The sequence below is a fragment of the Podarcis cretensis genome (assembly GCF_951804945.1).
Source record: "Podarcis cretensis genome assembly, chromosome: 1".
NCBI classification, from domain to species: domain Eukaryota; kingdom Metazoa; phylum Chordata; class Lepidosauria; order Squamata; family Lacertidae; genus Podarcis; species Podarcis cretensis.
The window spans coordinates 79,852,667-79,876,739 of NC_137170.1; the positions used below are offsets into that span (position 1 = coordinate 79,852,667).

At 42.1% G+C, this 24,073-nt stretch overlaps 2 protein-coding genes across 14 annotated transcripts in view; one reads left to right on the top strand and one right to left on the bottom strand.

The window, feature by feature from the left end:
• The window catches only part of RASSF7 (Ras association domain family member 7), a 93,217-nt gene that overhangs the window by 58,887 nt on the left and 10,257 nt on the right, over positions 1-24,073 (bottom strand). For 4 of the 13 annotated variants that reach the window (XM_079971009.1, XM_079971004.1, XM_079971008.1 and 1 more), the window contains exons 2-4: positions 20,449-20,569; positions 6,984-7,047; positions 6,224-6,343 (exon numbers count right to left, since the gene is read on the bottom strand). The exons of 1 other annotated variant lie outside the window; for it this stretch is intronic. The gene's annotated coding sequence lies outside the window, so the exon portion shown is untranslated. Of the gene's footprint in view, positions 1-6,223; positions 6,344-6,823; positions 6,961-6,983; positions 7,048-20,448; positions 20,575-24,073 lie in introns of those variants that run through there. 8 more of the 13 variants (XM_079971011.1, XM_079971012.1, XM_079971017.1 and 5 more) reach the window with 6 other exon arrangements.
• The window catches only part of LMNTD2 (lamin tail domain containing 2), a 62,934-nt gene continuing 49,119 nt past the window's right edge, over positions 10,259-24,073 (top strand). The window contains exon 1 of the mRNA XM_079970918.1: positions 10,259-10,339. The gene's annotated coding sequence lies outside the window, so the exon portion shown is untranslated. The remainder of the gene's footprint in view (positions 10,340-24,073) is intronic.

Below are 24,073 nucleotides of genomic sequence, written 5' to 3' on the forward strand. Positions count from 1 at the left end.
GACGACTGTCCTCTGCTTGATCCTTTGGAAGACTGAGTGTGGTCTGCCAGTTACAACACATAAGGCTATAAGGCAAAAAAAGGACAGATGTTTTTTCTAGCCATTCTTTGTTGTGTGTTCCTACTATTTGTTTGTTTGTTTTGTTTATATATCACCCTTCATCATAAGATCTCAGGGCCGTTCAGATACACATACTACTACTACTACTACTACTACTACTACTACACACACACAGGTTCAGATCTACATGTTTCAAGGCTTAGAGTATCTGGGAGGAACGGCCATTAAATAGGTAAACGGCTATGAAAGGTTGAGAATTGCTCCATTTATCCTCTAGACAGATCATATATTTGATGGACCCCTATTGGTACATTGGGTGAAAGTAGGCTGGCAGTACACTCATTTCTGCACCGATCAATATACAGTACACAAAGGGAAGTTCCAGGAGAATTCATGACGTTCTAGGAAACAGTCCCAAGTCCCACCATCTAGTCTGAGAATCACTTCCTCAAGTCAAAGTACTGTATTAGGATAGGTCACATCCACACCATACAGCACATTTAAAATGCATGGCTTTCCCCAATGAATTATGGGAACCATGCTGGTAATTGTAGTTTTGTACAATTGTAGTTTTGGCTAATCTACAATTCCCCAGATTCTTTGAGGGAAGCCATGTGATTTAGTGCAGATGTTTGGGTCTGGCTAATAGCTAAATGTGATCTCTTGGAGCCATTGGTCTTAGCAACTTTATGAAAGGGCAGGATACAAATATATCAGATAAATAAATAGATGACAAGCTGTGAGAGAGATTTTTCACAGACATTCTGGTAATTCAATGAAGGAGGTGGTAGAAACTAGTTTATAGGTGGTTTTTGAAAAACAATTCTGTGCTTTGTTTCTCAGATGACTGGTTAGGCCACTTTTTCTGGGATTGCATGTCACACAAATGCAATATGCCATTTGCACTAATTAAAATAAATATATTTGCTGTGTGGGCACTGTCAGGCTTATATTAGGCTTTAGGGAGCGTCTTTCCTTGTTTTAAATGCTTACGTTGCAAAATGTGTATACAATGTCACTCAACTACCTTGATTGTTGTTTTAATTAATTTTTTCTTTGATAGTTATTTTTTAAGTAATGTATGCAGCACCCTAGAAGACACCATCCTTCTTGAAAGAGAATACAGTCTAGAAATGCATTCGGATTGATCTGCAGAGAACACGGAGCCCTTTTTCATTCTCATTACAGAACTGAACTTGAATGGGTTTAAACCTCTCTGCCCAGCCCAGCATCATGAGGAGAAGGAAAATTTCACTTTGTCAGCCCTTCAGATGTTTGATCAGAAAAACAGAGAAGGTGGAATTTTCCTCCCCATTGCAGTACTCGGCTAGGACTGGCTTAAAGCTTCCTATCTAGGCCAGTGCCACAATGTTACGTACTGCAGATTCTACTGTTGCTAGCAAAGCTAGAGTGTTGGCAGGCCATTAAAAAGGGCTTGGGAAGGCTCTCGGACTTGGAAGAGGAGGGAAAAAAGAGAACAACAAAATAAGAGACTGTTGGAACTACCAGAGGAACTTAGAAGAACAACAGTCAATAGTGGAAATTTTGAAAGATGTCCTGAAATACCTTTCGGATCTTAGATTTAACTACGGAGATTTGGTTGCCCTGTCGAGAAGGAATAAAATCATCTTTAGGTGGGAGTTTCCCAGAGATCTACTCTTTAGCCTCAAAGGAAGGAAAATGAAAATAAGATCAGTGGAAGACAAAGTAAAGTTCATGTATAAATATGAAGAAGACTCGCAGAAGGGACTTGGAAAAGAGTTAAGAGCATCGGACAGAAGATCACCAGGTTGATGGACTATAGGGAATTGGCGGATATGACTGGCAGAATCCGGGACCAGGGAGAAGAGTCGGTGGAAGAAGATTGGAAAAAGTTTAAAGACTATTTATAAAAATATTGTAAAATTAATGAGTGTTAGAAAAATGTTGGAAAGGAGCTATATGGCTTTAGTAGAAATGTTACAAGGAATTAAGTACAAATAGATTATTAGAATATTAAAGGGAAAATAAAGTTAAAATATGTTAAGACAATTATATATTAAAGGGAAAAATAAGGTTAGAATATGTTAAGATAAACTACAGGACAGAAAATAGAGGAAGATGGAAAGGAATTGCTGAAACAGTTAATTAAAGTGGAATACAAAAAGGGAGGTGTGAGGAGGTCGTTGAAACAAGTAAATGAAAGTTAAGATACTGAACTTATTAGATGTGTTTTAAATTGTGTTTGTTTGGTTTTGTTAATTTAATGTTTGGGGGTTGGTGTTGTGTGGTGTTTTTGTTTTTGTATTGTATTGTTTGGTTTTGTTTAATTCTTTGTCTTTCTTTTGCAGTCTTTAAAATGTTAATAAATATTTTTTTTTTTTTAAAAAAGAACAGTTTCAGGTTAAGAACGGGCCTCCGGAATGAATTAAGTACTTAACCCAAGGTACCACTGTATTTGGTTAGCACCAGAAGTTCAGCCTCTACTGGACATTCCACAAATTTGAATGCCCACAGTACTGAATGCAAAGCTCCTTGTAGATATGAGTCGTGCATCCAAGTCACGGGGAACTAAAACAAGTGACTCCAAAGACCTCAGTGACTGAGCAGGGATATAAGGGATCAGGCAGTTCCTCACATATCCCGGTCCCAAGATGCTAATACAAGAACCTGCAATCTAGCCTTGTAGCATATGGGCAGCCAGTGCAAGATTTCAGCCACCAGAGTTCTGTGGTGGTGATACCCTGTTCCTGTTAACAGTCTAGCTACAGCATTTTACAACCACTAAAACTTGCAGACCAGGCCCAAGGATAGCCCCACATATAGCATATTGCAACAATTGAGGTTACCAATGAATGAATCATTATGGTCATTCTATCCTTGTCCAAGAATTACCGTAGTTGGTGTACCAGCCATAGCTGATAAAAAGAACTCCTAGCTACTGAGGATAGTTGAGCCACTAGAGGCGATGACAGATCCAGCAACATCCCCAAAATCCAAACCTGTTCTTTCAGAGGAAGTGCAACCCAATCCAGAACAGGCAACTGGCCAAACTCCCAGACATAAGAACCATCAACCCACAGTTCTTCCATCTTCCCAGGGTTCAAGCTCAGTTTATTGGCCCACATCCACACCACCAGTCCAACCAAACAATGGTCCAGAACACTAGAAGTAGAGCTTGCTTGGCTTGCTTAGCATTATGTCTGAACCTGAACTAACCAGACTCATTTCAAACTATCCACTAACTTTACAAACCATAAGCAGTAGACCAAGAACAAATCCAGGTTAAAGATCGTGGATCTCTGAAGTGCAGTTGTTTAGTCCAGGTTCATTCATAATGCTAAGGCAGAGGAGTCCAGAACAGACCCAATCCATAGCAGCTTCCTCCACTTACCCAACTAGCTGGGTAGGTCTCATTTCTGATTTGTTGAAGTACTGAAGGCCACACTGAAAGTTGCCACAGAACTCTGTCTGCTTCTGTCTTCCAAGGATTAGCCTAACCCAAAGATTCTCTGGAGTTAATTTCATGCAGATTAAATGCAAAGGAGAAACATATATTAAGTATGTGAATGGCTGATGGCCAGGTGGTGAAATTGGTGGTTGATTCTGTCGTACAATGAACTTCACTTCCCAGTAGTTAAGAATTATATTTGTTTATAATGCTTATTGAGTACAGTTAATTTAATTATCTTGCACACAAAGTGCCTGTCCTCCAAAGCATTACCTAAACATTTAAATGCTGGTACCTGGGATTCAATACATATTTGAGTCCTGGTTTAAATTAAGTTTTGCTGCCTTGTGAAAGTAAGTTTGCCTAAACAACCCTCCAAGTGGTTACTTGATCTGATATCTACAGCCACAAAGCTTCTTCTGAATTTTTAACTTTGTTGCTCCCTAGCTATGCCTTCTGGTTTATTCCATGACCCTGGTGACGGACCACCTCAGCCCCACACCCTTCTTTCTCATCCCTTTGGCCTGATAATTGAGTAAACAAATCTTCTAAGGAAAGGTAGGCTCCTTCTTACTGCTACTTAAGTGTAACTGGAGCACCACAGACACTTTTCAGAGACAGGAAGAAACTGCAGCTCTCATTGATCTTAGCAGAGAAGTGTTTGATCAGCACTTGTAAACACACACACACACAAGCCCTAGGTGCTCATCACCTGCAGTTGCACAATGTTACCAGTAAATGGGTCCTTTTGTTCATATTTACCCACTCATTGAAGGACTAAGGGGTAAAGAATAGGATTTTAAGTATGGATTTCAAATTATTATGGATACATCGGAACATTTTCTATTTTAAAATTGCTTTTAGTATTCCTGCCAATTCATATCTTAACTGGAATTTATCCTATTTCACTCCCCTTTCTGGGTTTTTAAAGGGTTTTTCTCTTCTTGAAAAGTAATGCACTATGTATAAGTTTATTCATCTGGACAATTAAATGCCAACATTATCTTACTGCAAAGTTTTAAATGGAAAGTTTTATGTATGTATTTATTTAAAATGTCCCTAAACATATGTCTTGTACTTGGGAATTTACTGCATGATTTGTTTAAGCTTTGAGAAACTGTGGGCAACTGACTGCAGTTTTTTTCCTCACCCAGGCCCCAGCAGCAGCAGAAAAAAGAAAGAAGGGGGGGGCAGATAAGTTACATTGTATGGTGGACTCCTGGCTCACCACACACAGAAGATATTCTCACAAGGAAGTTTCTCTTTCTGGACAAGGCTCATATCAATGGGTGATTGTCAAAAGCTGTGTAGCATGTTGACACTGACATTCTCCTACTGGCAAAAGTCCCATGGCTGCTGCAGCCTGTTGTCAGAAGTGATAATGTTGACCCTGGGTGTTACAATGCACGTTGCAACTTGCACTCACCGTGCAGCAAACTAGATGACCCCCGGGGTCCCTTCCAATGCTATGATTCCATTTTATGAAATATGGGAAGCAAAAGGCAGCCAGGTAAGAAAAATCTCACAGGTATTTTCTTTAACACCATCCCAACTGCAGAGATGCTTTCATTGCTAAAGCTCTGTAGAGCACCATGAAAATGGATGGCGTTGCATGGATAACTTTTTTTGTTTTACATGCTCACATTGAAAACACAAGGACTATTTCATGGTAGTCTCTACTGTAAGAAAACCCTGAGGTTTGATCCAAGAGCCGATGAAGTTACATAGAATACCATTTTCAGGTCACACATTTCTTTTGTGGAGCGATCCCATGCATGCCTAAACAAATATGTATTGCAAGGGAATCATAATGACCCCTAGACTTCTGTTGGTTTGTCCTACTTATATACTGGGATTTCTTTAAAAAAGTTATGCTTTAACAAATTGAGTGAATGGGAACCTTTTCAAAGGTTACTCTTTGGAGGCAAACTGCCATGTTGAAAGAGGGCCTAGGGCTGCAATCCTATATCCACAAACCTTTGAATAAGCACTATTGAAATCAACAGGCCTTGCTTCTAAGTATAGATGTATAGGATGGTCATGTGAGACTTTAAGGGGAAGCATACATAGAATTGCAATGTAAAAGGAATGCTTTACAGTACATTTCTAACCATGTCTACACAAAAGTCAGTCCTAGTTAATTCAGTGAGGCCTACTCCTTGGTAAATGGGGTTAGGATTGCAGCCTTAGACGTTAAATGCAATAAGGTCACCACTTTCAGTGAAGCTTGTTTTCACTTAGATGTGTTTAGGATTGTAGCCTGTGCTATAAAACCAGTTTGTGAAGAAAAACAAAGCTGAAGCAACAGAGCTGGTAACAATCCACCCCCACACAGGGCCCACCAGTGTTGGTTTTTCACAGGTACCAACCAGCATGCATTCCCGCCACCCCCCTTCCTGGGCCATAGCAGGATTCATTATGTTACTGAGTATGGGAATGCAAACAGCTTCAGTGTGTCTGCCAGCAAGGAAGCTGATGACCTTAGCCATCTGGATCTTTCAAGCAGTTAGCAATGCAGTCACACTAATTTAGTTAACTTTTTTAAAGACTCTCCAGGAGAAGCTTCCTCCTTCCCAGGGGCACTGACAACAGTGACCCACTGACCCTCTCTTGTACAGCTAGGTTCAAAAGCATAAAGCTGCAGCTGTTCAGAGTTTTTCTTCCCTCCCCAGTGACAGTGTTATGGGAGGACTAGGGCTACTGGAACAGCGTTACTGTTTATCTAGCACTGACCTCTCTTCTCCAAACATGAAGAAGCCACTTCAGCACAGCACAAGCCTGTCTTGGCACTTGCTTAGATACCTTCCCTGATTCTCAAAATGCTTCTCTGCTCTCAAGTTCTAGTACCAAGTCCTGCATAAGGATAGACTTGATAATTCAGATCCTGGGTGTGTATGCCAGAAGTGAGCCATGAGAAATGCTGCCTGTTTTGAAGCTGTACTGCGCCACAAAACTTCACAAAAGCATGCTCTGTTGTGGTACAGCATACTGAATCCTTCTTAAGGGGCTTTTAATAGAACAGGCCTCTCATACTTGCCTAGCATGGTTTAGTCCCATGGGCTGGCCCTCTCTTAAGCCTAAACAACAACAACAACAACAACAACAACAACAACAACAACAACTGCTTATAAATCTTCCTGTCTCTACTGAGTGCTGACCTGAGATTGGAAAAAACCAAAGTACTCTATCCCTGGAACCCATAGGTAAAGAGAGAGTATTATACCATCCAACCATGGATGAAGCCAGGATTTTTGTTTGGGGGGGGGACCAGGACTTTTGTTAGGGGGGCCAGAACTGAGGTGATTGGTCAGTTAAGTATTTCTGTTGTTTTACTTGATCTAGGGGGGCAGCTGCCCCCCTGGCTACGTCCATGCATCCAACGTTGTTTGCTGCCCATGTCTTGTGCTAGTAGTATTCCAATCCTTAAAGCTTCTGTAGCATTAATGGGCAAGTACACAGCAGTGAAGCAGGAAATCTTGAAGGCTCATCTCACCTTTGCTATGAGCTCATTAAGTAGATTTAGTCAAGCCTCTTTCTCATATTCAGTCCAGCTCCATCTGCAATTAAGAATAATAATACTGGCTTAGCTTTCTGGGTTGTTGTAACTCTTGGAAAACTACTGGAGGATACTTCTCTTAGCTCTTCTAGTGTGGATGTCTGTTTTATCCTTCTCACCCATAAGCCTATGAGTTGGTTGCAACAGCTGGAAAGCCACCTGCCATGTTTTTAGGAACAGTGGTTCCCAACTGGTGGTACGTGTAGCCCACCCAGGGGGGTCTATGGCACCACTGGCATAACAAAAAGGTATTCTTTGTTACCAAATACCGAAGTTAGTTTCAAACATGCAGTATGTGCTTAATCTTGGCAACAGAATTCTCAGACTCCACCTTTTTAAGCAGGTTGTAATTATTTACAACAGGATTCATCTAATGAGGCCCATCAGTGAAAGCAGTGAACAGAGACTTCCGCTTATGCAATGGTGCTTTTCCCTCCTCACCTTCCTATGTGCCCTTGTGCTTCAAAAATTGGATGAAGGTGGAATCCTCCATAACAAAACGGGGGTGGGGGGTGGAAGGGGTGGTTCCATTGGGCACAATGATATGGAACATTCAACACCACACAATTTTGAATTTGTTCCCGAGTTTCTAAATACTGTCTGTCATCAAAAGTGTTTTCAAAATGGTTTGCATATAACGTTTTAATATAATAAAGCACATTATTGAAAGAGTTGTAGAAACTAAAACGGAATCTTAAAAAGTCAGCAATCTAAGATCTTAGCTCCCTTAAAGCATGAAAGAACACACATAGTTTTCTACCTGTCTCTGAAAACAGAAGGAGGGTGTAAAATTACCTACCTACCCAGGGAAGGCATTCTCTAAATCCAGGGCCACCACAAAATAGCTCTGATCTTAGTTGATGGCAATCTAATACTGAAATAAAGAAATTGTACCTGACTGATTATAAAGCTTGGGGGGGGGGTGTATTATAAGGGTAAAGGAGAAACTCAGATCTGGTAGCCAATAAAGTAGTTTCAAAACTGGCACAATATTTTATGCTGCCTCTGCCTAACAACAATTGGGCACCTGCATTCAGAAGTACATAGAGCATTCTTGAGCATCAGTACTTTTTGCAACATAAAAACAACAGCAAACAACCAAGTTCCAAAGAAATAAAATAAATTCCAGGAATAGGATAAAAAACACCAATATCTGATGAGCATAAGGAAAATAATAAAATAAGAGAAGATGGCTTCAGAACACCCTGCTCTAGATGTAACTGTACTGTTCCTCTCCTCCTGCCCTTTTTAGCTTTAGTCTGTGCTTTGGATGCTACAGTGATGTCATGTTTTACAGACCTAGTTAATAGCCTCTGAAATGATGGCCTACACCCTGTGTTTATGTTTGATTCATTCTTTCAAATTGCTGCATGAAAGGACAAGGTTATTATTATTTCTGTGGAAGGGGAGGTGGGGGAATTAGTTGCCTAAAGTCAACCAGACATTTGGGACAGGGGAAAGAATAGAATCTAGACCTTTTTACTTTTAAATCTACGATGATTGACCTATAGTTAGCAGCATTAGCATACCTTCTAGTCATTCAGTTCATACTTGTTTCAAGCACAAGATGGGAAGAAGCAACCTGCTCATAAGCAATTGTATTCTTGCCAACTTATTTTTAAAATGAACTACATTTTCCTATTGATGGCAGCAGCCAGGACAGGCCTGTGGCCAAGGAGTGGCCTCCCTCCTTGCCATTACATCGCTGGCCCTCTCAGCAATATCTTTATTGCCTCCTTTGTGTACAACCCCAACGCTAATTACCACCAAAGCTAAAAAGCCAATTCACATTTACTTTAAAGCAGAGGCACAAGTTTCCTCTGTTCTGGTAAATGGCAGCATGGGCAGCAGTTTAGTCCATTGGATCATTTAGTTTTATACACAAATCAACTCCCTTATCTGCATGTGAGCTAGCACTGAGTTAAAGGTAAAGGTACCCCTGCCCGTACGGGCCAGTCTTGCCAGACTCTGGGGTTGTGCGCCCATCTCACTTAAGAGGCCAGGGGCCAGCGCTGTCCGGAGACACTTCCGGGTCACGTGGCCAGCGTGACATCGCTGCTCTGGCGAGCCAGAGCCGCACACGGAAACGCCGTTTACCTTCCCGCTGGTAAGCGGTCCCTATTTATCTACTTGCACCCGGAGGTGCTTTCGAACTGCTAGGTTGGCAGGCGCTGGGACCGAACAGCGGGAGCGCACCCCGCCGCAGGGATTCGAACCGCCGACCTTTCGATCGGCAAGCCCTAGGCACTGAGGCTTTAACCCACAGCGCCACCTGCGTCCCGCAGCACTGAGTTAGAAAGTGCTTATTACAGAATTGGAGCAAGTCACTTCCATCTTTGCTCTCCAGATGAGCCCCTAAAACCCATCTTCCCCATCCCTGCCTTTCTGCCACACTCTGCCATACTCCCTGACTCCAAACTCTGGCATGACTCCTTCCTATGCCTTTCAAAGACACCGAACCTAGATTATATCATCCCTTAGGGGTAGGGGATGGGCAGAGAGGTATGCTACTGCCCTCTTCACCGCCCCCCCCCCATTCAGAATATCCCAGAGTGGCCCTGTACCAAGCAGCCATGTTCTACCACTAGCTCCTGTTGAGATACTCTCTTATATAAGTCCAAGACCTGAGCCAGGTATTGCCCTAAGGTAGGGTTGCCATATGTCCTCTTTTTCCAGGACATGCCCTCTGTTTCAGGGATAACATTTCTGTCCAAGTGGATTTTTTGAATTTGCCAAAATGTCCGGAGGTGCAGGAGCGGGCTACCTTATATGTTGGATACGCAGTACTAGATAACCAAGTGCAAAACATATACATACTGTGTGAGTTTTGCATGGTGCAGGAAAGGACCAGGTCCTTGTTTTTGTTTATTTTGAAGGGACACTGCAGAATGTACCTGCTCCTGCACCCCCTCCCCTCCCCCCTGCCTCAAGCACCAGCAAATGTGTCCTCTTTTTCGCTCTTCAAAATATGGCAACCCTATAATGATAGTTTTATTGTCAGAAAACTGATATCAACATCCTAAACAGCGGAGTTGACGTAATGTCTTAGATGATATTTGAGCCTCTTACATTATAAGACAAGACTAAGGTCTCAATTATTAACTACCGGTATGTATGGTTTTTAATTTTAAATGTAACAGTGAATTCTAATTTCCAGCAACTTCTTTTAAAATTGCACCAATTTTATTTTCAGATGGAGTGCAAGCATTCCGAGATGAAGCAGGTATGCTGGAAGGAGATCTCTTATTAAAAATGCAGGAGACTGAACTAAGCGAGATCATTATTTGACTGAGGTCAGTCTACTTATCAATAAAATGAGTATGATACTTATCTCACTTGTTGGGGTGCGGACAGAGAACAATGTGAAGACATTTTGAGAAGGCAAAGGGTTGTTAATTCTTACATTGCAAAGCAGGCTACTGATTGTTAATAATAAGCAAGCAGATGATACATAGTAGTTATTTCAGTCATATCTGATTTCTAACCCTCTGTTAATGACATTTTATCTTCTTGTCCTTTGAGAGAGATGTCTTCTACCCCAACAGCTTTTTACATCCACTTTCTGGCCTGTAGTAATTTAGGGTGGAACCCTGCACGCTTACCTGGGAGTAAGGCCTATTACTTTGTTCTTCGGAATAGACAAGCCCTTTGGAAGGGAACTCTGGAAGGAGACTTTCCAGCTGTTGTTAAAGCATAGCCAAGAGTCACAGATGATGGATGTAAGAGTCCATTAGCCATTTGTGCACATTAGATTGCATCACAAAAAAATCATGCGCAGCACTCCCCAGCAAGGAGAAGAGATCCACATTAAGGGTGAAAAATAACTTTTCCATAATCAGATTGATCACAGATGGAATGTGAAAAAGGGATGTCCATCAGCATCATTGGGAAATGTGTCCGACTGACAGTTGATTTAGTCTGGTTTAAACACAAGACTGCACATCTTCAGTTTGAGCTGTACTGATATACCTAGCCGAGCAAGGTCTCTCTGAAGTGCCTACTGACAGAATCCAGATGTTTCTGCATGCAGAGCCAAGGAGGACAGCAGGGTCACCAACAGAGCAGGCAAGAGCTGGGGTAGAAACAAACCTGTCCAGTTTCATAATTGGGGGAGTTTGCTGGGACACATAAATCTTCTCTGCAACTCTGTCTATGAAGCTTTTGAGTTCTGCAATAAGCAACAGTCATCTCATATTGCTTAATAAGAGGCACTCTTATGTTGCTTTATTTATTGCTGTTGAAATAAGGACACCAAACTGTGGGAAATTTTAATTTATGACTTACCCACCTGGCCACCTGGCACGGGGGGCAGGGGGTGGCATATGCAGAAATTATCCAAGGGTGATGCTGCTAGGCCTACTCTGTTTTTTTTTCTTTAAAATAAAACAATTCCTGATGACTGGTGGCTATGAATTCTTGGAAGAAAACTGGCTGATTTATGTGCAGCTACAGGAGATACTATACCTACCATGTTATAATGTTTTAACTAATTAAATATTTAGAATTTAGAATTCATCAAAACTTCTTAAGTTTTAGAATTCACTCTAGTGGCTAATTCTGTAAACTGTAGATCCGTATTAAGGATGAAACCTCAGCTACAAGCAATAAATAAAACCTTCTAAAATCTAGGAGGACAGTATTTCTGCTAAAACAGAAGCAATGTCAGGGACAGGACTAAGGGGCACCAGTATATGTCCTAGGAGCTGTGAAACAGGATTAAAGAGAAGATCTTCAATAGAGAGTGATAAAATTTATTTTTTCAGTCTTCTGTTCCTTAACTCCTCCTCCTTACTTTTAAAGACCTAGATGGCTTGGGACCCAAATATCTGAAGTGCCTGATCACATACCAATCTTGCACATGTTGTAGTTTGTTTTGAAGTTGTGAAGAATTATTTGCTGTTTTCTTGTCTTTTGTCTTATGTGTTGTATGTTGTACAACACCCTGTAATCTGATATTATTATGAAGAATTATAAAAAAAATGTTCAAAACAAACAAGCTCTAGAGATGAGAGAAAGTGATGACAAACATGCCAGTCGAGTTGCTGTCGAATTCTGTTCCAGATAGAATCTGGCAGTGAAACAACAGTTCTATTCATGATGTAGTGGCAAAACAAACAAACTGGCACTTACTAGAATCCAGTACTGTTCTATCAAAAGACATCCATGTCATGCTAAGTGCTGCATGTGTACAAGGAAGCTTCTTTACTGATGTGGCAATGTTGTGTTGGCAAAGAGGCCTGAAGTACAGGACTGAGGTGAGATTGCAGAGCTGTGCACCACACAAATTCAGGAAGGCTTTGCATGGCCTAGGATGATCTTCACTCTCACTGCACATGTGCAGAGCCCACCAGAGCACTGCATGTCAATGTTGGTAATGTCATCATTGACCAGTTGCCAGAAGTCTCCGTGCATCTTCACTGATGCTTAGCAGTCCTTTACAGGTCCTGGAACAGTAATTCCAGAATCTTGCTGAGCTTTGGATCAAATACGGGAGTTGGTGTAGAATTAATTAGAATAAAAATCTGGTTTTGACAAAAACTTTGTCCAGTGCAGAATCTGCCTACTTGTAATTAACATTCATAAGGTCAGATAAAGTGAAGGAGAAAGCACCAGGTGATGCCTTGATACAGAGACCAGGTATTGCTTCCAAGTACTTCAGTAAGAAGACTCAGTAAGTTGCAAAAAGACTGATTTGCTGGTCCTTTCAACAATTCTTCTTCTTCTTCTTCTTCTTCTTCTTCTTCTTCTTCTTCTTCTTCTTCTTCCTCCACCACCACCACCACTACTACTACAACTACTACTACTGCTACTTCCAAATACCTTGGTACCATTGGCATAGCCAAATCAAGTAAATAAATAAAAATACTCGACTAACTGACCAATTGCATTGCAAATAACTTGGTTCTGCCCCCATAAAACAAAGCTTTCCCCCCTAAAATAAATCCTAGCTATGCCCATGAAAGTGTAAAAAGGTAAAGGTAAAGGACTCCTGACAGTTAAGTCCAATTGTGAACGACTCTGGGGTTGTGGCTCTGATCTCGCTTTACTGGCCGAGGGAGCCGACGTTTGTCCGCAGACAGTTTTTCCGGGTCATGTGGCCAGCATGACTAAGCCGCTTCTGGAGAACCAGTGCAGCGCACGGAAATGCCGTTTACCTTCCTGCTGGAGCGGTACCTATCTATCTACTTGCACTTTGATGTGCTTTTGAACTGCTAGGATGGCAGGAGCTGCGACAGAGCAATGGGACCTCACTCCGTCGTGGGGATTCAAACCGCCGACCTTCTGATCAGCAAGCCCAAGGTTCGGTGGTTTACACCACAGCACCACCCTCATCCTTAATGAAAGTGTAGGCACCCTGAAAATGTTTCTGGCACAGAAGATGTACTTCCTCATGAATGGAAGAGAAGAAGGCTCTAGAGGGATCATCAGACCTGAACTCTTGTGATGAAACTGCAATGGTTGAATTATTCTCACACACTTCCAAAAGGAGCAATGTGCTGTTGCTACTCTGAGAGATGCTACATGCATTGTATTTTTTTCAGTACATACATGAAACATTCATTATCTACATACACCTAGGTGTGAACCTAATAAATATGTGCTTGCACAACTATGTAACACTCAGACAGAAGCAAGGTCAAGGAGCTAGGACTGGCAGTGGCTTCCTGCCAGCTCCAATCTAAACTACACATGACCATGGAAGATTCATGTCTTTAAACATGGATCTACCTTTTTTAAAATGTAAAGCAGGGATAAGGAAATGGAGCTGCTTAGAATCCATTTTAACAGCATTTTCCATCCAAAAGCAGCTTAATCCATCATTAACTTAAGCATCTGTCTGACAGGTAGAGTGGCTTGGGACAATTATTTTCCAGCCTTGCTGAATGCATAATATGAAAAAAAGGATGTAATAAATACACAGCATTCACGATAGATACCCCAGGGCATAGGACAATGTTATTCTCACAAAGAGCTGGTGTTTGTCTCCCTGTTGCATTTGGATGAGCAATCAAAAGGGAAGGAACAAGCACAAGATGCCATTGCTTCCTTTTAGTCACATCTTCAAAAGCTTTTGTGCATGTATAATCAGCAAAACAAAGTAAAAGAAGAAGAAGAAATAGGTTGGCTACGACCACAATCAGAAAGAAGGCTGATCGCTGAAGAATTGATGCTTTTGAATTATGGTGCTGGAGGAGACTCTTGCTGGAGTCCCATGGACTGCAAGAAGATCAAACGTATCCATTCTTAAGGAAATCAGCCCTGAGTGCTCACTGGAAGGACAGATCCTGAAGCTGAGACTCCAATACTTTGGCCACCTCATGAGAAGAGAAGACTCCCTGGAAAAGACCCTGATGTTGGGAAAGATGGAGGGCACAAGGAGAAGGGGACGACAGAGGATGAGATGGTTGGACAGTGTTCTCGAAGCTACCAGCATGAGTTTGACCAAACTGCGGGAGGCAGTGGAAGACAGGAGTGCCTGGCGTGCTCTGGTCCATGGGGTCACGAAGAGTCGGACAAACGACTAAACAACAACACGACCACAATCCAAGGGGCTGTTTTAGGTGGGGAACCATTATACTCAACAGAGGAGGGCTTAGTTGTTGGCCTGTTATGAAGATTTCACTGCCTCACAGAAATCTCATTCCAGCAAAGGAAATAGGCAAAGAAGAAACATTGATTAAAATCTATAAATGCTTGAGGGGTTGCTATCTTTGTCATCTAACTCCTCCTGATCACAAGATGAAGCAGAAGACTAGTTCTTATTATAATTTCCCTTCTACAAAAGGACAGCACAGGGGTGTGGAACCTTTTTGTGTTCAAGGGCCATATTCATCTCTGGGTAATCGTCCAGGGGCCATATGCCATTGGGTGGGGCCAAAAGCATATGTGAGTATATTTACATAAAATGTAAATTTTAACTTTACACAGCAGGCTAGTTCCTACACATCCACCCACCCCTCTGTGCCCTCCAGCCATGCAAGTGACAGACATTAACAGAGTTTAAGACGTACTCCAGCCAGCCAGAACTATTCAAGGATGGTGCAAAGCCAAGTCAGTGAGGGGTGTGGTCTGAGGAAGAGTCCTGCGGGCCATCAAGAGAGACCGGGAAAGCTACATTTGGCTCCCCGCTCCTAGGATAGCAGATTTTAGATTCAGAATAAGAATTTGGGAATTAATTTATCATGAACTTTCATTTCTTCTGGAAGCCACTGGGAACGGTAATCTAAGTTTTTCCAGAAAAACTTCTCAAGCATGCTTGAGCACAGTGCAGAAGGCAAGGGAACCTGCTGGGACTTGAAGCACAGTAGAAATGGAGGTTTCAGATGCAAAAGGTGGAGTTTCCATATGGTTTTGAAGACGACTTGTTCTGCTGTTGGCACTGCATGTTTACCATGAAAGCATGAAGAAAATATGCATTTCCTATTACAGCTGGAGCAAAATGCCATGCAGTTGTGAAGAAGCAGCTGATCCCCACTCAGTTTGAATTTACTTCTGAGTAAACATGCATAGTGTCAAACCTTCAGGCCAACAATCCTATATTATCAAAACTTTAATTTGGTTTGGTGGGGGGTTGCCTTCTGTTGTACAGGTAGTTTCGCGGGTGCTCAATTAAAATAGAAAGACACATTTAGGCATTTTTTGCATCTGTTGAGAAAAGTGTATAGAACTATCAGAGTGAATAAAGAATGTACCCATCACATTAAAATACCCAAATAGGCATTCTGTTAAAAATAATGTATTTCAATGCATATAAAAATGCTGAAGTTCCTCTTGAATCACTTTACTCCCACTGGGATGCATATTTGGGTAAATCTGTTAGTGCAAAGGAGAATTGGCCTGGTTGTCACAGCAATGGAGACATCCTTTCTCCCTCACCCAATGTGCCAGAGGTTTATTGGAACAATGGCTGCAAACAGGAGTAGGGGGAAAGCACGAAAAAGTGGAAGGTAAGGAATTTTTCAATAACACTTTTACATTTCGGATAAAACATCAGGAAGAACTTTCTGACAGTAAGAGCTGTTCCCCAATGGAATGGACTTGCTTGGAAGGCTGTAGATTCCCCTTCCTTGGAGGTTTTTAAGCAGAGGTTGGATGGCCATCTGTCATTAATGCTTTGGTTGAGATGCCAGCATTGCAGGGGGTTGGACTAGATGACCCTTGGTACTCCTTCCAACTGCCCTTGAAAAATTAAAACAATTGGTAGCTACATTTTGTGCGCTCATTTGCTACTACTATTACAGGATTACAGTCCTGAAGTTCCAGGCTTCTCATATCTATTTCCGAGCTTGAAAAATCTATTTGCTGAAGGCAAACAGGATTGCACTGGAAGAAACATCTATGGAATTGAGAAATAATTCCGCAGTGAAATTAAGTCGATAGCTCTTGTAGTTTGAGGCAAAGATAAGCATTGGCCAATCATCGCTTAAAGGTTGAACAATGCTTGCTTTGCTCTAAATGTGGACATAATTGCATATACTTTCATCAGATCTTCAGTGTTGCTTGTTATAATGTCAGTACAGTACATCCTTTTTGCTAATGTTCAATTAACCAGGTCGTCTTCAATCCACTAGTTCATCATTAGCAACTATACCCTTATCTTTCAAATCACTGCACCCTAATCAACCTTGCTACAGATTTACGCTGCCATAAATAATAAATAGCATATATCACTATTAAACTCCGTGAGAGGAAATTTACTACTACCTCTGCCCTTATTGCAGTAATTACTTGTAGGAGTAATTTATATCAACCAAACAATCTAGTGCAGTGCAGGATTGCAGATAATGATCTTCATTCCACCGGAATTAAATCAAGTGCAATTACTGATCAATAGTATTTTACTACATACATCACAAGGAAAGAAAAGTATGCAAAGGTTGTTGTAGCACCTTATTTTGTTTCACATGATTCTCCACTGGTAATAGCTCACTTCACCCACTAGCATAGCATGGGGGGCAGGGGGGCCATGAACCAAGCACCCCCCAACATGCGCCCAGCATGCAAGCGCCTGCACATTAACGGCGGGGACTGGGTGAGTGTGGAGGGCTGTAACCAAGTCCAAGCGCCAGTAACTTCCAGCAGATCCACACCACACATTTATGCACATTCAATGTACATGATTTCTGTCAGGGAATCCTGGTAACTGCAGCTTGTTAAGAGTTCTGGGAACTGTAGCTTTGTGTGTGGCAAACTACAGTTCCCACAGTTCTTGTGCGGGGAGTCACATGCTTTAAATATGTGTTGTGCTTTAAACCTATGGTGTGAATCTGCCCTTAATTAGGTATGTATTCTTTCCTTGTTTACCTCTGCCTCCATGTACCTCAATTTCCATTGTTGTTTTGCATATTGAATTTTAGATAGTAAGTTCCTCAAGGCAGGGACCTATACACTTTTATCCTGTAAAAAAACCTATGCACACTGAGTAGCCTTCAGCTGTTGGGTCATAAGTCAGGACCCAGAAGTGGGCTGCAATCTGACCAAAGTTTTATGCATCTATGTTTTTCACACCAATTTCTATTTTTTTCCTAGGCTTTGATACTGATTTCTGGCAAGGGAGGAAAGTCATGCATTATATTTGTGTGTGCAATGTCATCTAAGATGGTGGCTTTTGGACACATGTACATCAGCAGCTGGTGCAAAAGGGCTGGCTAGGCTGCATGAAGGGTGAAACAGAAAAGGGCTGAGAGAGAAAATAAGAGGAGTAAACTTAATAGTGGGTCCCATGTCAAAGCTTGGATTAAAGTTAGTAGGTATACAAAAGATTAAAGTCACTGATATATAAAACACACCCAACCCCGCTATCAGCAATGGACTTCTTCCAGAATGGTTGTACTCAACACCCAGAATTGTCCTCAGCATCTGGAAATGTACATTATAGTATTTTTCTGCAGCAAAGAGAATAAATAAATAAAATACAGCATGATCTATATGACACTGTAAATTAATTATCCCTGACCATCAAAGCCAGAAAATGCTCTCATCAGCCCGTGAACCAACCACCTAGAAAGGAGCTCTGGAACCAATCTAGGCTATTATGCTGATTACATTCATTGGAAGGGTTGCAGTTAGGCAACATTTCTGAGTGTGATGAGCAACAAACTAAGACAGGAGAGCTGAGCAATAACTCTCCATAGGGTGCTTGTCTATTCTTCTGCTACGCTTGGCTGAAAATGAAGGTTTGGTACTACAGATACTGACTGCACTCCATTACTCTCATATTTGGAAATAATCTCAAATGTCAATTTCTACAGATGCAGGCTAACAAATTATTTGTGTACAACTTAACTTCACCCAAAACTGAGGTAACAATGAGTAACACAGGATTGCACCCTGAGGCGCAAATTCAAGCAACCAGTTGCTCAGAGCAAGGAGTGTGGAGCCAACTACAATAATTGATCTTTACATTCCAGAATAACTTCTGCACTTTTAATTTGGATTTTCCCTGTTTGCAAAGGCATTGTTTTGGCTTGTCAACAACTTGCCTGAAATTCAGTAACATCACATCCTTGAAGATCTTTCTCCAAATTAACTCTCGGATTCCTACACAGCAGCAGCAGCCCCCAGCCTTTCTTTAAAGTGAGCTCCCCTCAACCAGTGGTTCCTGTTCTTGGATTAACCAAGCACCCCCACCCCCAGAACTCGCTCCTCTGCTGGCCTGAAGGGGAACAGAGGACAGCTTTGTGCTGACAGGTTTCTCTTTAGCATTAAAGGCGGGATATTTTAGAAGCAGCGTACTTCCTTATGCTGCTGTAATTTGTTTAGCAGCCCTGGATCAGCCGCGTGATAATTTCAGTTGTTCTTTTCATTACCGAGAGTAGTCTAACATAAAACAAACAAATAAAAATAAGGTGCATTTTAAAGCACCTTTAAAGGAACCCTGCCTGGGCTGTTACAAAGCCTTGTGAAAATCGTTTTAACATAGCCACATAGAAGGTCTGCTCCTCCAATTGGGAATTACCGTAACTTTGGACATGGTCATTCATTATCTTACAACTGTATGTTAGGCTGAAATACTATAAAGGCCACTTGATGTGGAAATAAAGGCCACAGTCCTGTACACATAGCCCCTCACAGAGAATACTTCTTACAGTTGGACTTGCTTCAGATTAAATATACATAGGGTTGTGCTGTTGCAACTCCTATTAAAAAGCAAAAGAACTTGTTTCCAAGGAGATGCTTAGATCAGGTTATTACAGCAAGATCCCAAGCATGCTTACTCAGAAGTAAGTGGGATGGTAGCCTTAGGGCTAAATGAGAAAAGACAGGGCAGCCACATTAATTTATTCATGTGCCCTCTTTGTTCAGATATATAAAAAAACATGGAATACATGTATTTGTAATGTTATGCCGAGAGCTGGTGTGGGGCAGCAAAACCATTCTCCCTCCCCTTCCTTACCTCACTCAGTTCCATTGCTCAAATGACTTTTCTTCCAGCCCAGCTTTGCTACGAGATGTGAGCAAGGTGGGGGAGAAAAGTGTTTCAAGCAACAAAGTGCAGTCAGGTGACACATGGAATGGCCCCCTTACTTGCACATAGAATCATAAAATTGTAGAATTGGAAGGGACTCTGAGGGTCATCTTGTTCAACCTCTTGCAATGCAGGATTCTCAACTTGAGAATCACTGCACATACCTTGTGTGTAAAAGAGGGGGGGAAAGGGGGGGACCTCCACCCTCTACTTATATGAGAATATGACAAATGCATGAATACATACATGTGGCTGCCCACATCTAGTTTCTCCCTAAGATGCTTGAGTTTCTGGCCACTGTTTTCTACCAATTCAGAGAGAGTTGATGTGTTTCAAGAGGCCAACAGAAAAAAGTTTATTTTTCCATATAGTTGAGCATCCAACCCTAAGCAAGCATACTTGGAAGAAAATTCAGCTGAACTCCATGTTGTAGTAGGTCAGGTGTTACTTCCAAATTCTGTACTGTATATGTGCTTCAGATTAAACTGTAACTCAAATGCCTTTGGGGATTTCTAATGCTACATTTGAAAGACACTAGGACCCCACTGAGAGTTAAACTGGTGTCTAAACATCTATGAAAAGCGCTAATGCACACATTTAATTTTTGACAAACAGCGAGAAAAATTCTGGAAGCAGAAACAGGGTTGTGGCACGTGTAATACAACTCCAACATAATACTTATTTTCACAGATTTTTTATAACAGGTGCAACTCCCAAGAGTCTTGTAAAACAGCTCTTATAAAAAGCAGGGATGCATTCAGCGAGGCTTTGGGAAGAATGATAACACCTCACTTGAAAATACTGCTAAGTTCACCCACACAATTATTTGCCATACAAAAAGTTTGACTAGAAATAAATAAATAAATAAATAAATAAATAAATAAACAAACAAACAACCCATTCACACCCCCCCCCCAAACAGCCAATAGGTACCTGAAGAAAGTCCTGCTGGCTGCTGTGGTCCTGTGTGCTGCTGATCTTTCTTCTGTCCGTGCTGCACTCCTCTCAGAGCCCAGGAAAGTATGGCTGATCTGCTTCTCGTTGCCACGGACACCTAGGCTTTCAAAAAAGGAGCCACTGACCAATCAGGCCTCAGGGCTAGAATGGCTCTCAGCCCTAGGTCATGTGACACGTCCGTGTCTGTCTGAGTGAAAAGCATGACAATATCCATAAGGACCAAAGGGAGCTTGTCTTTGTATGACTCCAACGCTTTCCACCCCCCCCCCCCAGCCGCTCCTGCAGAGCCCCTCTTGACGGGAATCCTATTTAAGCCCTGTCCCACAAAGCTGCAAGTGGGAGGGGAGGGGGGAGAAAGGGCCCACAAGAGGAGAATGGATGAGGCTGAGTCAATGCAAAGAACCTGCCTTGCACTTCCCACAAATCTGATTTTAAAACTTTTTATCTTTTATCTGACTGTCATTTCACATCTGACTCTAACTGCTGGTTTCATGTTGAAAGTTACTGACTCAGCTAACCTGACCAGAAATTGAAGGGCACTCAGTCGAGGCCCGAGGAGGCAAGTGCCAGGGGCTTTCCACACAGCCAGTCCAAGTGTGCTCCAACTGCATTTCTTCCTTTGCACGATATTCCCTCGAGTCCCACTCACGAGGACAACAGTGCAATTTCACAGCTACAACTAGATAAGAAGATATCTGTGTGGCTGTCCACATACATCTACCCTTTATTTTAAAAAGCCCAAAAAGATGAGTGCTCCACAATGAAGCAGCGAATTATGTCAATTCCAAAAAATACAAATATTCACAAAATGGAGAGATATTGTTTAGGAGAGGAGAAAAGGTGTGGCTTCGCTAATGCTCCGCCTCCTCCCTTTCAATAATATAATTACATGAGAACAGTGGCGTAGCGTGGGGGGTGCAGGGGGGGCCGGCCGCACCAGGCACAACATCTGGGGGTTAGGGTTAGGGGGCGCAAATCCACGGGTTAGGGGGCGCAAATCACTTGCCTTGCCCCGGGTTAGGGGGCGCAAATTACTTGCCTTGCCCCGGGTCTGACAACCCACGCTACGCCGCTGCATGAGAAGGATTTTCTGGGCCCTGTACAAAATTTCTATCTGGCACCCCTGACCCAAATTGTTTAATTTGGAGCTCTTGGGAGAAGAAATTGGAATAACAAGTTTAGCGAGCTGCAAAAGGGATGGTGCAGGAAAGAAACCACAGTTATGTACACTAGATGGTCAGAGCCTGAGCATTTCAAGCCCCCTCACTCTCTGCTGCTAATGCATCACCATGACTACACCACAACATTGTTGTAAGAAGTTCACATACTGGCTCAGAGTTGTCATGTGGGGGGTAGCTTTCCTACAAGTTGCAGAGTTCCATAGAGTTCCATCTCCATACATCTGTTAATTAGTGCTCCTATTGGGAGGTAGGGCCAGCCCAAGACATTTTGCAGTCTGAGGCAAATTATTATTATTATTAATTTACTGGGTTGCCCCAGCCATTCTGGGTAGCTTCCAACACAATAAAAACACAGCAAAACAGCAAACATTAAAGGAAGCATCCCGCGCCCCTTGCACAGAAGCTGACTGAAAGTTGACTCTTCTTTCAAAAATGAAGATGGTATAGTTAGCTCACTGCAGTTGAAGGCAGCAGACTAGCCTAGGAAACATTTAACAGGCCTTGTGGGACACACAATTGTTTTCCAACAGCTTTCCAATGCTCCCCTGACCTCCATGCAGCAGTTGCCTGATGGTCCTGCTTGAAGCACATAACCTCTAAATACCGTAATTCCCGCATACAAAATAAGAACCAATAAAAGTAGCTGAATTTGGCTGTGGGCAAGAAGGGATGGGGCATTATGCAAACACACCAATGGCACTTGGATAACCACTTTCTATTCATCAATAATTTCAACTGCAAAAAATGCAGTGAATAGCAGAAGGGTGGAGAGGGAGAAAAACAAACTTTCCCCATATGTTGCTATGTGAAGTACGCAGCATAACCATATTCCCACAGCAGAAGCACAGCCTTGAGGGAAGGTTTATGGTGTGTATACAATAAACTGTGTGGGAAAGGGCCCTAGTCTCACTCAGCACAATTGAATAATGAGCAGGGGCCACCTACTGTACATGTAGCTCCTGTATATCCACCTACAAATATTTCTGCCACATCAGCTCCACTGCGTATAAATTATATGTTTTCTCTCTGTATCTGTCTTGCCCTTGGGACATAGAGAGCATATTGCATAACCAAACAGGTTACCTGTTGCTATGTCATATCACTCCTTCAAATAGCAAACTCAGGCTGCCAAAACAGAGTGGGGGAGGGGGAGATAGGTACCAGCATGCTTGAGGGCATGAACATCTGCAGTAATTTTTCCAGATGACAATATCCTTTTGGAAGTGAGGCAACCCACACTGTACCTACTGCTCCAACTGTGGTCTCCCCATAGGTTATGATATAGTGTAATCATAGTATAACTGTGTTTTGATATTGGCAGTTTTGTTTTCTTTTTATCCGTTCCTTAATGATCCCTAACATGGAATTCACCATTTTTCACAGCTGGTGCATGCTGGGTTGACGTCTTCATCATGCTATCCACTATGGCCCTGAGGTCTTGTTCCTTGTGAGTCAATACCAGTTCAGATGCCAGTAATTTATATGAGAGATTTGGATTCTTTTGCCACAGTGTCCATCACTTGACATTATTGTGAAAAGATGGAGGAGGGGTTTAGAAGCATCTGTTTTATAACCCAGACTTGGGGTTGTATTTCACTGTGATAATCACATCTCCACATTTGGGGGGGGGGAGAGTTTCTAATTATCTGAATGCATATTAAATGAGAAATGTAATTCAAGCTCTTCTAATTGATGCAATGGAAAGGTGCTGACATGACAACCGAATTTGTGCTTTTGGCACAAGCCGAAGCTTTTACAGCTTTAACTAAAGGCTACGTGTGTGGCTTTTGGTTTTCGTTTTTCTAACTCTGCAGAACAAGCTACAGTGGTACCTCAGGTTACAGACACTTCAGGTTACAGACTCCACTAACCCAGAAATAATAACTCGGATTAAGAACTTTACCTCAGGATGAGAACAGAAATCGTGCGGTGGCAGTACGGCAGCAGCGGGAGGCCCAATTAGCTAAAGTGGTACCTCAGGTTAAGAACAGTTTCAGGTTAAGAACGGACCTCCAGAACAAATTAAGTTCTTAACCTGAGGTACCACTGTATAAGAGTCCATTGCATGCTGCACTGTTAGTGCAGCTGATTTGCTTTGGGTTTGTGTCTGAAAGCATAAGCCAGCTCATAAAGCTCTTATGTGGACCAGCTACTATATAATTAAACAGAGGCACACACGACTCTCGGGATGAATTACATTACCACTACTTGCTACTGAATTTAGTATCCTGAAAAAAACAACCATGCCTCAAATTTGTATTTAGAGCACAGTAAATCCCAGGGCATTGTAGCTTCAAATCTCCTGCTCACAGTTTTGGATTATTGTGTATGGTTTCTGTGTATTGTGACTGTGCCGAGATCCAGCATCACATATTACGTATTCATTTACCCTGCCACTGCCACAGAGGAGAGCAAAATGG